An 11,916-nucleotide genomic window follows, 5' to 3' on the forward strand; every position below is an offset into this window, starting at 1 on the left:
ACAGTCCATAGTGTGACAAAGAGTCAAACATGACAGCGACTAACACACAGGTGCGTGCACACACACACACACACACACACACATATACTTTCTGATTCTATGAATTTTACTCTTCTAGGTATGTCGTACAAGTGGAATCAACAGTATTTGTCTGTACCTAGAAGAGGACGACAGAGGATGAGATGGCTGGATGGCATCACTGAAACGATGGATGTGAGTCTGAGTGAACTCTGGGAGTTGGTGATGAACAGGGAGGCCTGGCGTGCTGTGATTCATGGGGTCACAAAGAGTCGGACACGACTGAGCAACTGAACTGAACTGAACTGAATGTATATTGCAATGCATTTTAGGGTTCCTGAGTGGTTGAGAATGAATTTTCAAGCTGAAGCCAAATGATTATAGGATTTTTGTTTTGATTTGCATCAGTATCTTTGAGCACTTACTCAGCCTAGCTTGTACTGCTTATCTTTCTTATTGCAAAGTTTACTTTGGCTTTCTGGTCTATAACTGTATCTTAGTGAGGTGGGGAGAGTGTAAGCCTAATGTCTTGTGTAACACATGAATTATAAGAGCCCAGAGGGGATGTCCCCATATGAGCTTCTGTCTTATTTATATCTGATCTGGTATGTAAAGCTCAGATCCTGCAGGACTGAACTCATACCTGTTTCCATACCCACCTTGGTCCCCATCCCTGCCAAGTATCTGCATCTACTGAAGGTGGCCTAGAGGTACTTGGTCCTCACTTGTTAAGAGTTGACTCATTGGAAAAGACTCTGATGCTGGGAGGGATTGGGGGTGGGAAGAGAAGGGGACGACAGACGATGAGATGGCTGGATGGCATCACGGACTCTATGGACATGAATCTGAGAGACCTCCGGGAGTTGGTGATGGACAGGGAGGCCTGGCATGCTGCGATTCATGGGGTCGCAAAGAGTCGGACACGACTGAGCGACTGAACTGAACTGAACCCTCCTACACAGTATGAGAGGAGGGCTTGCCCAGAGGGTGGGGCAGAGGTTGAGAAAGAAGGAGCCAGGATCACAGAGCTGACTTGCCCCATCTGATAACAGGTCCACCAGCTGACAGTCAAGAGAAGGACTAAGGAAAATAGGGGAAGAGTGGAGGGGGGAGCAGGAAAGAAAGGTCAGCATAATGCAAAGTGGAGATAGGAGGGGCTTATTGAAAAATTCTCTTTATGAAAACACCAAACTTGAGTTTTGCTAATATAGGTCAGAGCCCTGATTTGGGGTTTTCCTGGGTCTTTTTTTTTTCTCTCTCTCTCTCTCTCTGTATTTCATGAGGGATCTTAGTTCCCCAACCAGGGATTGAACTTGCGCCCACTGCAGCAGAAGTGAGGCATCATCCTAACCACTGGACCACCAGAGAATTCCCTTCCTCGGTCTTAAGTAGGCCTTTCTGTCCTCCTTTCCTCCTGGTCTTCTCTTAAAACTAGGATTTTAGTTTGTTATTTATTTATTTATATATCTTTAAATCTTCGACCACTCTGGGTCTCTATTGCTGTGCATGGACTTCCTCTGGTTGTGGCTGTGGCTTCTCCTTGTGCCAGTGTCTCGTAGAGGCAGAGTGTGGACTCCGGGGAGTGTGGACTCAGCAGCTGGGGCCCACGGGCTTAGTTGCACTGCAGCGTGTGGAATCTTCCTGGACCAGGGCTCGAACTTGTGTCCCCTGCATTGGCAGGTGGATTCTTAACACTAGACCCCCAGGGAAGTCCCTTCCATTTCTATCTTGGTGAATTAGGGCAACATGGGGCAGTAAAAGTGGCCCAGGGTTAGAAATCTGGAGACCTGGGTTCTATTCCTCATTCTGACCTAACCTGCTGGCGACCATAGGCAAGCCACTTCCCCTCTCTGAGTCACTGCCTCCCAACCTGTAGAATAAGAGGGAGTGTTGGACTCCTTTCCAGCAGCTGCATGAGTCTGCAATCCAGTCCCAACCTGCCTCAACTTGAAAGTCGGGGCTGTGATCTTCAACTGGAAAAATTTAAGAAGATTCTGTTCCGTGCTGGTCGCGGCACGTATGTTCGCCCACATGTTGCTCCTGCTGATGCTTCCTCTTGGTGACTTATTTCCCTGTGCGGTTTATCGTTTGTGACTCCTGGGCTCCATTTCCACCGGGGCTTGCTGTGGGAGGCTGGTTTGCCTCAGTTTGTTCAGTTGCCCCTCTAAGACGGTCTTAACTTTGTCTCTGCTGAAGCCTTACAACCCCTGGACCAGTGTTTGTGTTAATTGCTTGGTTCGGAGTCTCTGTGATCTCGGACCTCACACCTGTGTCAACATAAGCCTGTTGCCACAGATCAGTTCATAGGTTCTCTGACCTCGGGGAAGAGGCAGGCATCCTAGTCATTTTCCATGGATGTGTGGGTGGAGGTTTCCTCACCCTCAGGTGCAGGCAGCCCTTCTTGACCCCCATGAACACTGCACTCAGGACCAGTGGCCGAGATGACCTCCCAGAGCCCCCCAAACCCCAAACCCCTGCTCTGAGGTCTGCATCTGGCTCAGAAAGTCCCCAAGCCACAAGGCTTCCGCACACCTCCTACTCTGATTTTGAGTTCTCTCTTTCCAGCACCCACGGATTGCCCTTTCTGGGTTTTCAGCTTCAGTCTTCGTGTTTGCAGAACAGTGCCTGTGCCCGTGTGCCTCAGGGACGGGGAGTCCCCCAGGTGGGCTCGGCCCACCCCAGCCCCTCTTGCTGTGCCCGTGTGCCTCGGGAATGGGGAGTCCCCCGGGTGGGCTCGGCCCGCTTAGGCCCCTCTTGCTGTGCCAGTTCGGCCCAGCTGCCTTTTCTGTAGACACAGGGGCAGTGGCACGCACATTGCGGCAGGTGGGCTTGGGAGGCAAACTCTCCCGCTCACACCCCTTCCCCCAGGAAGCCAGCCGGGGGACGAGGGGCGGGGGGCGGGGGGCGGCCTGGCTGAGGAGGGCCGGGAAAGAGGGAGAAAGCCAAGGTCCTGGGGAGCAGGGTTAGGCCACCTCACAGGCAGTAGGATGCGGCTGCCGTTCAGTCGTGTCCAGCTCTTTGTGACCCCAAGGACTGCAGCACGCCAGGCTGCCGTCCCAGCTTCCCCTTCATTTCACAAACCTGGTATGTGGTGTATGTGTGTGAGAGAGTGTGTTTGTGAGTGCGTATGTGTGTGAGCTTGTCTATGTGCATGTGTGAGTTGTGTGTGTGCAGTATGAGTGTTTGTATAACTATGTATGTGTTTGTGACTGTGTGTGTGTATGTGTGTGTGTGAATGTGTATATGTGTTAGTGTGTGTGTGAGTGCGTATGTGTTAGTGTGTGTGTGTGAATGTGTATATGTGTTAGTGTGTGTTTGTGACTGTATCTATGTGTATGTGTGAGTGTGTATGTGTTTGTGTGTATATGAATGTATATATGTGTGACTGTGTATGTTAGTGTGATTGTATGTGAATGTGTGTATGTGTTAGTGTGTGACTGTGTATGTGAATGTGTATATGTGTTAGTGTGTGTGTTTGTGACTGTATCTATATGTGTATGTGTTAGTGTGTAAGTGTTAGTATGTGTGAGTGTGTATGTGTTAGTGTGTGAGTGTGTATGTGAATGTATATATGTGTTAGTGTGTGTGTGAGTGCATATGTGTTCATGTGTGAGTGTGTATGTGAACGTGTATGTGTTAGTGTGTGTGACTGTGTATCTATGTGTGTATGTTAGTGTGTATGTGTATGTGTGAGTGTGTATGTGAATGTGTGTATGTGTTAGTGTGTGTGACTGTGTATCTATGTGTGTATGTGTGAGTGTGTATGTGTTAGTGTGTGTGGTTGTGTGCACCTGTGTTAGTGCGTGTGTGTGTTTGTACCTGTGTGTGTATGTGAATGTATATATGTGTTAGTGTGTGTGTGTGTTTGTGAGTGTGTCTGTGTGCATGTGTAGAGAGAAGTGCTTCGGTCAAGTCACGGGGAGTCGGGAGAGCTCAGGTGGAGTCCTCGCCTCATCTTCTTGCAGACTGATGCTCCTCTCCGGACTCCCATTTCCTAATTCTAATTCTCCGAGTTAGAGGACTGTATCAGGTTTGTACATTGTAAACGTGATTTTAGCGGTGGAACCCTTACTTTCCAATGCAGGACTTCATGAAAGCTAGTCCACAGACCGTGTAAGAGAGCCTGACAAGCAAGGACCAGCCTCCACGCCCAGCAGCTTCACTTCCTTCATGGGGTCCCTGGAACATAGTCTGAAAACTGCCAGTCTATATACAATTTCTACAGTTTCTCCCAGCCGAGGTTTTATAACTATGATTAGAAGGGGAAAAGTTCACAAGGCAGAGCTGAAGCGGCATGATTTTCCTGAAAACAGGAAGTCAGAGCTGCCAAACTGTGAAGCCAGGGCTTTCAGACCACACCACATTCTTTCTTAAGGAACCTTTCACCTCCTTTTGGGTGAATTGTTGATGGCAACAGCCAGCTGTTGTGTATGCATGGGAAGATTGCTGGGCTGAAAAGGAACGTTCTCAATAGCCAGCTGTGACTCATTTGCAAATTATTTCACCGCTTAGAGCCTCAATTCTTTGTGAAAAGAGGGGAGTGGAACAAGCTAGTCCTCGGAGGTTACTGATGGCTAACAATGTTCTGAGATGAAGAAAATTATTAAAGTGTTCACAAGAATTGTGTGTCCAAGCGCTATGTTTCAGGCACCACTTGCTCTGCATAGGGATTATAGCCTAGCAGGAGGACAGACATCAAACAATGATGAATGATGTGAAAAAGAAAGTGCCGGCTGACAAGTGATCGGAGAGGAACATCTCAGCTTGGACCAGAGGGTCCGGGTGGTCTTCCAAGACAGAGAGAGACAGAGTCACAGTGAGACGCGCAGGGAGAAAGAGACAGAGACAGAAAGAAGTGAAGAGATAGAATTAGGAAACCAAGGCCAAGGGCATCTGAGATGGCTGAAGATCAGGGAGAGAAATCTTATTTCAGCTGAGGTTAGAGAGATGTGGGACCCAGAGAACCAAGTGAATTCATTGTCTAACGCACCAACCTGTGGGTAAAGCAAACTCTTTGGTCATCTTTCTACTCTACTTGGCTCCAAAATGTTTGAGCAAGCAGCTTGCACAAAATAACACGAAATAACAGATTAAAAGAACAGTGGAGGAAAAAAGGAGAGATCAGAGCCAAGAATAGGAGTAAAAACGCTCATCACAGTGACCTAAATTCCGGCTACAGACATCACAGATTCTACTCAAAACTTCTCAGTGATCAAAGCAGAAAGAACTTGTGTTTCCATGTTCAGTGGTACAGTTCACAGTGTTAATGGAATCATCACAGTAAAATTGTTGATAGAAAAGCCGTCAGAGTGTAAAATTCCTCTGGGGTCCTCCAGTATAAACCATTCATTGTGGATGTTGATACAGTGTTGTCTGCTAAACTCTTCTTTAATCACTCTCTTTTGTCTGGCTTAATCCAGCGGGAGACTTAAAAGCATCAACCACCACCTGCCTTGCCATAATATTATGCCCTTAACCCATTCTGAAGGAGATCAGCCCTGGGATTTCTTTGGAAAGAGTGATGCTTAGGCTGAAAATCCAGTAGTTTGGCCACCTCATGAGAAGAGTTGACTCATTGGAAAAGACTCTGATTCTGGGAGGGATTGGGGGCAGGAGAAGAAGGGGACGACAGAGCATGAGATGGCTGGATGGCATCACCGACTCAATGGACGTGAGTTTGAGTGAACTCCGGGAGTTGGTGATGGACAGGGAGGCCTGGCATGCTGCGATTCATGGGGTCGCAAAGAGTCGGACACGACTGAGCGACTGAACTGAACTGAACTGAACTGAACCCTGGTATCCTGATGCATTGCTCTCTAGACTGTTCTCCTACTCTGGAGCCTGCAGCACAGCTGGTCCTTTCTTTACCTGAATACAGAAAGTTAAAGTCTTAATCACTGAGTCGTGTTTGAGTCTTTGTGACCTCACGGACTGTAGCCCTCCAGGCTCCTCTGTCCATGGAATCCTCCAGGCAAGGATACTGGAATGGGTTGCCATTTCCTTCTCCAGGGGAATCTTCCCAACCCAGGGATTGAACCTGGAGTTTCCTACATTGCAGGCAGACTCTTTACCTTCTGAACCACCAGGGAGCTTGAGTTGGAGCTCCATTACTACTGTTACCTTTGGAAAATGTTATTCACTAATATTAATTTAATTAATTCAATTTTAACATCTTGGTTTCTCCTCGTTTCACAATTACTTGGGAATAAAGCCACTTATAAGATCGTTCCATTAACAAATCCGCTTTTGAATAATACTTCATGAATTGCTGTTTAAAAATAAAGCTCCTGGTCTAGAACCTCTCATACAGAACCTGGTGGTGGTCTTACTGAAACTAGTCCTAACTGTTTAACAGAAGCCAGTCAGTACTCCTCTCTCTTCATGCCCTGAAATCATGCCTGACTTAAGAAATTAGTCTTTCCTTTTTTTAAACAGAATTTGTTTTAATATTTTCATCATCTCTGGATGATGCCAAGCATACGTGTGAGAATATGTATTCAGTTAATGGACTCGGTATCATGTAGACATACACTTAAGATCTTAGGTTGTGTGCCTTCAGATATGTTATATAACCTCCTTCCTGAGCCTTACATACTTTATCTCTTAGATAAAGATGATTAAAACCCCTGTCTCATACTTTGATTGTGAGAATTAAAAGAAAAAATTGTGTATATCAGAGACTTTCTGTAGTATGTAAATGAGGACAATAAACAATCCTGTCTAACAGGGTCATTTCAAAGATTAAAAGAGTACATTTGAAGAAACATCGGGGAGGGAAAAATCAGTTTGATATTGATAGTGGTCACCCTTCATCTGGGTATGATACAGCTGTCCTATCACATTGCTGTCAGGAGGCTCCATTTAGAGCCACTCTAGACAGAACTTGGCAGTGTCTATAAAAACTTTTAAATATACATGTCCTATAGGCAGCAATTCAACTTCTCAGTTTTACCATAAAAGTGCATATTAGCAGGAAGGGTGTACATAAACATGTATGTTGCAACACTCTTTGTAATAAATTAGCCAAAACTGGAAACTCCCTAAATGTCCAGGGAGGAATAGTTTCATAGGTTTTGGTGTGTTAGTTCTACAAAGCAGTGGAAAAGACTGAGGGAGAATTATATGCATAACACGGAAAGAGGTCCAGGAAGTAATGGTTGACTTTTTAAAAATCAGCATATAGAAAAACCAATCAATATGCATTTCACTTATGTGAGTACATATAGAGCCACATGAAACAGCATTATATATTTTTGACTGGTACATATAAGAATATTATTAAGCAGAAAAAGTTTAAATTTTCATGCCAATATAAACCATAATTACCTCCTGGGGAGTGCAGGAAGAGGTTGCAATGGAGGGTTACTGTTTAAAAGAAACACTTGGGACTTTTCCCCTGGTGGTCCTGTGGTTGAGACTTCGCCTTGCAGTGAGGGTGGTACCAGTGTGATCCCTGGTCGGGGAGCTGGGATCCCACATACCCCCTGGCCCCAAATCCAAAAAGCATAGGACAGAAACAATATTGTAATAGATTAAGTAAAGACTCTACCAAAGAATGATCCAGATCAAAAAATTTCTTTAAAAATTAAAAAATAAAGGAAACATTCCCTTACCTATGGTGTTCTAATTTTTTAAAATGGAGAATCTGCACATATGTTATAGAGTTGGAATACAATTTTTAAAAGCTTTGGGAACAATCCCTGGCATATAATAAGCTTCGGCTGCTGCTGCTAAGTCACTTCAGTCATGTCCAACTCCGTGGGACCCCATAGACGGCAGCCCACCAGACTCCCCCGTCCCTGGGATTCTCCAGGCAAGAACACTGGAGTGGGTTGCCATCTCCTTCTCCAATGCATGAAAGTGAAAAGTGAAAGGGAAGTTGCTCAATCGTGTCCGACTCTTCGCAACCCCGTGGACCGCAGCCTACCAGGCCCCTCTGTCCATGGGATTTTCTAGGCAAGAGTAGTGGAGTGGGGTGCCATCGCCTTCTCTGGTAATAAGCTTCTAATAAGTGTTAATACCTTCGTTTGACATAAAATTTTTAAATCATCTGCCAAGTGAATTGAGATTTATTCATTAATTAAGCAAATACTTATTAACACAGAGTTTGTCCCAGTCATATCCTATACTTCAGGGAAATAGTAGAGAGATGTTTACAACTTGAGTAGAAGACAGACAAGTAAAAAAGGAGAAACTGCAGTCTCACAGGAGCTGATAGATGAGATAGAGGATGCTATGGGAATATACCACAGTAATGCGTAACTTCGTCTGCAGGAGTCAGAGACCAAGGAAGACTTCACAGAGGGACTTCAAAGTCACAGCCCCTCCTGTATACGTTGTTGCTATTTAGTCATTAAGTCGTGTCCTACTCTTGTGACCCTTGCCCTTGGACTGTAGCCCACCAGGCTCCTCTGTCCTTGGGATTTCCCAGGCAAGAATACTGGAGTGGGTTGCCACTTCCTTCTCCAGGGGGTCTTCTTGAACCAAGGATCAAATTCTCGTCTATTGCACTGGCAGCCAGATTTTCTACTGCTGAGCACCCAGGGACGCCCCCTCCTATGTATAAACTGCCAATAACCCAAGTGGTCAGAAAGTGGATCAAATCCCAGCATGAATTAAAAGGACTGAAGCAGAAGAGTTACAGCCAAAGTTAAAGGAGCTTAAGGATGACTGTCATGGTTCACCATGATCTGTACACACAACCCCTAAAGAAGCAAGACTTCATAAGTGTCTGTCCTTTGCTCAAGAACCATCTTGTAAAATAGGATCAAAGACAAATTAAAATCCACATTCAGTTCTGCTGCAGACTCACTGAGCTGGCTTTCCTATCTCAGACCACGTCATAGCGTGGGGCCCCTTCCGAAGCAATTCGTGAAAACGACGGGAGGGTTATCGGAATCATGTTCTGGGCTGTGGTCAAATTCCAGAGAAACAATAAAAAAGATACCAACTCTAGTACATGAAGGGAAATTCAACTGGAGATGAGGTGAGAACAGAGGGTAAGCCAAACATCCATGCAAGGCCAAGAGTGAGAAGCAGTCTAGGGAATAGACATGGAGTCAGAGCTGCCAGAGGCAGTCTCTCTCCCCTGACTGTCTCTTAAGTCAGGTCCCACCCGGTCACTCAGTGGCTTCAGCCGTGAGCATTGGCCGCACGGCACTCTGACCTGCTTCAGAGCCTCTGCGCTGTCTTTGCTCTGTGCTCACTGTGACTTGCTCACAGCTTTGGATCCGCTGGTTTGGGTCCCTATTTCTAGCCCCAGGGAACCCCATGACCCCGCAGAGGTGACCTTAATCTCTTTTCACCCACAGTCTACATGTATCTTATTGCTTTGCTGGCTCTGAGTAACCATTGCTAAACCCAACTCAGTGAGGGCTCTCAGGTTCCTAATCTAGAGTCAGCCTTCCCGGTCAGGATCAACCTTGGGATAGACCAGTACCCAAGGCAAGGGGAAGAAAACATTTGTCCCAAGTCATGAATGGGCTGGTATGCATGGTACTTTGTAAAGAGGTCTCCAATGAATGTTCGTGGTCATAAGGCCATGCTCCAGCTGGCTTAAGGTATCAGCCACACAGTGCCTAAGGCCATAAAGCTAAGGGGTGTCACCAAAAATACATGAACGCAACCTGATTGTCCGTGACAGAGGACTGGATAAAGAAGATGTGGTGCATATATACAGTGGAATATCACTCAGCCATCAAAAGGAATGAAGTCATGCCCTGCATCCAGCCACATGGATGGACCTACAAAGTGTCATGCTGAGTGAAGTAAGTCAGACAGAGGAGGAGAAATATTGCATGACATTCCTTATATGTGGAATCTAAAAAGAAATGATATAAACAAACTTCCAACGTAAAAAATACAATATTTTCTATCAGTTCAGTTCAGTTGCTCAGTCGTGTCTGACTCTTTGCGACCCCATGAATCACAGCAGAGGGTGTTTGCTATGACCAGCAGAGGCGGGCAGGTCCCAGAAAAAGTGGGGAATAGCCCGCGGCCCGGAGCACTGGAGCCGGACACAGAGCTGGTCTGGACCAGTCCGGCGAGGAGGCCTCCAGCGTGTGCTGCGCCGGCCGGCCGCACACAGACAGGGCGTCACGAGGCCGCGCAGAGCAGAGGCGCAGACGGCGGCGAGCGGGCCGGCCGCCAAGGCTGCCAGCAGGCGGCCTCCGCGCCTCCCGTCCCCACGAAGAGAAACCGGGCGGACAGCGCACGAGCGGGGCGATGGAGGAGGCATACAAGAGGTCTATGAAGGACAATTACCGAGGAAGAAATGCATGGGGGAGTGGAGGTGTGACTCCACCGCGATCAGGATGATGAGCCCCAGGTTCCACGCCAGAGTCACGGAGAAGATCCCCAGGAACAGAATGAAGAGGGTAACCTCAAGGTCGGGATGCTCTGAAAATCCCACAAGGATGAAATTGCTCATCAGGCTGATGTTCTGCCCCAGGGCCATCTCTCTTCTCTCTGCTGCCTTCAGAGCCCCAGAATGCAATTCCTGAGGCAATGAAAATCCAGATAAAGAAACCATTTGGTTCTGTCATGGAACCCTAGACCCTCAGAGCCCAAAGAGACGGTGAAAGGCAAATGTCCTACCTCCACCCAATGCAGAAATCCCCTCTACAGCATTTGTTGGGTTTTTCCAAAAGATTATCGTCACCCTGATCTCATTTGTTTATGCAAAAGTGACCGGCCCCAGAATAGACTGGCATGTTTCATTATCCGGATCATCACCTTCACTGTCCACATCACAGCTTTATCAAAGGCAGTTATTCACAGCACTGGCATTAAATACCACCCCCCTTTTTTTTTCAGTTGTTCTAAGCAACGCTATGACAAATTTAGACAGCACATTAAAAAGTAGAGACATTATTTTACTAACAAAGGTCAGTATACTCCAAGCTATGCTTTTTTCTGTGGTCATGTACAGATGTGAGAGTTGGACTATAAAGAAAGCTGAGTGCCGAAGAATTGATGCTTTTGAACTGTGGTGTTGGAGGAGACTCTTGAGAGTCCCTTGGACTGCAAGGAGATCCAACCAGTCCATCCTAAAGAAAATCAGTCCTGAGTGTTCACTGGAAGAACTGATGCTGAAGCTCCAATACTTTGGCTACCTGATGGGAAGAATTGACTCATTGGAAAAACCCATGATGCTGGGAAAGATTGAAGGCAGGAGGAGAAGGGGATGACAGAGGATGAGATGGTTGGATGGCATCACTGGCTTAATGGACATGAGTTTGAGCAAGCTCCGGGAGTTGGTGAGGGACAGGGAAGCCTGGTGTGCTACATTCTATGGGGTCAGAAAGAGTTAGACACGACTGAGCAACTGAACAACAAGCTTTGTGATTCGATTATTGAGCCACTCAGATTTATACTGATTTATTTTTTCTTTTTCGAAAAGAAATTCCTAGAGAGGCAGTTTTGCGTTTCTTATCATCATTGTCTGTTCTGACCAGGCTTTATGGAGTCAAGATGTTCTTTTTCCTTAAAGCAGAGTAATGAAGCACTTAGGGATGTGAAAAACTGGCTTCCCCTTTAGAAATTAAAGAAAGGGTAAGGAAAAAAGCTCCATGCTGTGAAATGTTTACACTCAGTGTTATCAACACTGTGTGTTTGACAGAGAAATGAAGATGATGTAGAAAGTAATAAAACATTGCTATTAAGTTCAAAATATTCAACACATTGCATGAGACAGGAAATAAACGGATCATACCCCAGTGCGTTAGGTGCGCCGAGGGCAGTGTTTGTCCAGTGCCCTGGGTCTGGGGCACAGCATCTGAGAGGAAATGCGTCTGAGGACTCCAACAATGAGGAAAGAGTCACCAGAATGAAAATTTTGTGTGTGAGTGGTTGACAGGTGGTTCGCTCAAGAGCTTTGTGTTAAAAATGGAAAAAAGC

Source organism: Capricornis sumatraensis, chromosome 16, assembly GCF_032405125.1.
Source record: "Capricornis sumatraensis isolate serow.1 chromosome 16, serow.2, whole genome shotgun sequence".
NCBI lineage: Eukaryota > Metazoa > Chordata > Mammalia > Artiodactyla > Bovidae > Capricornis > Capricornis sumatraensis.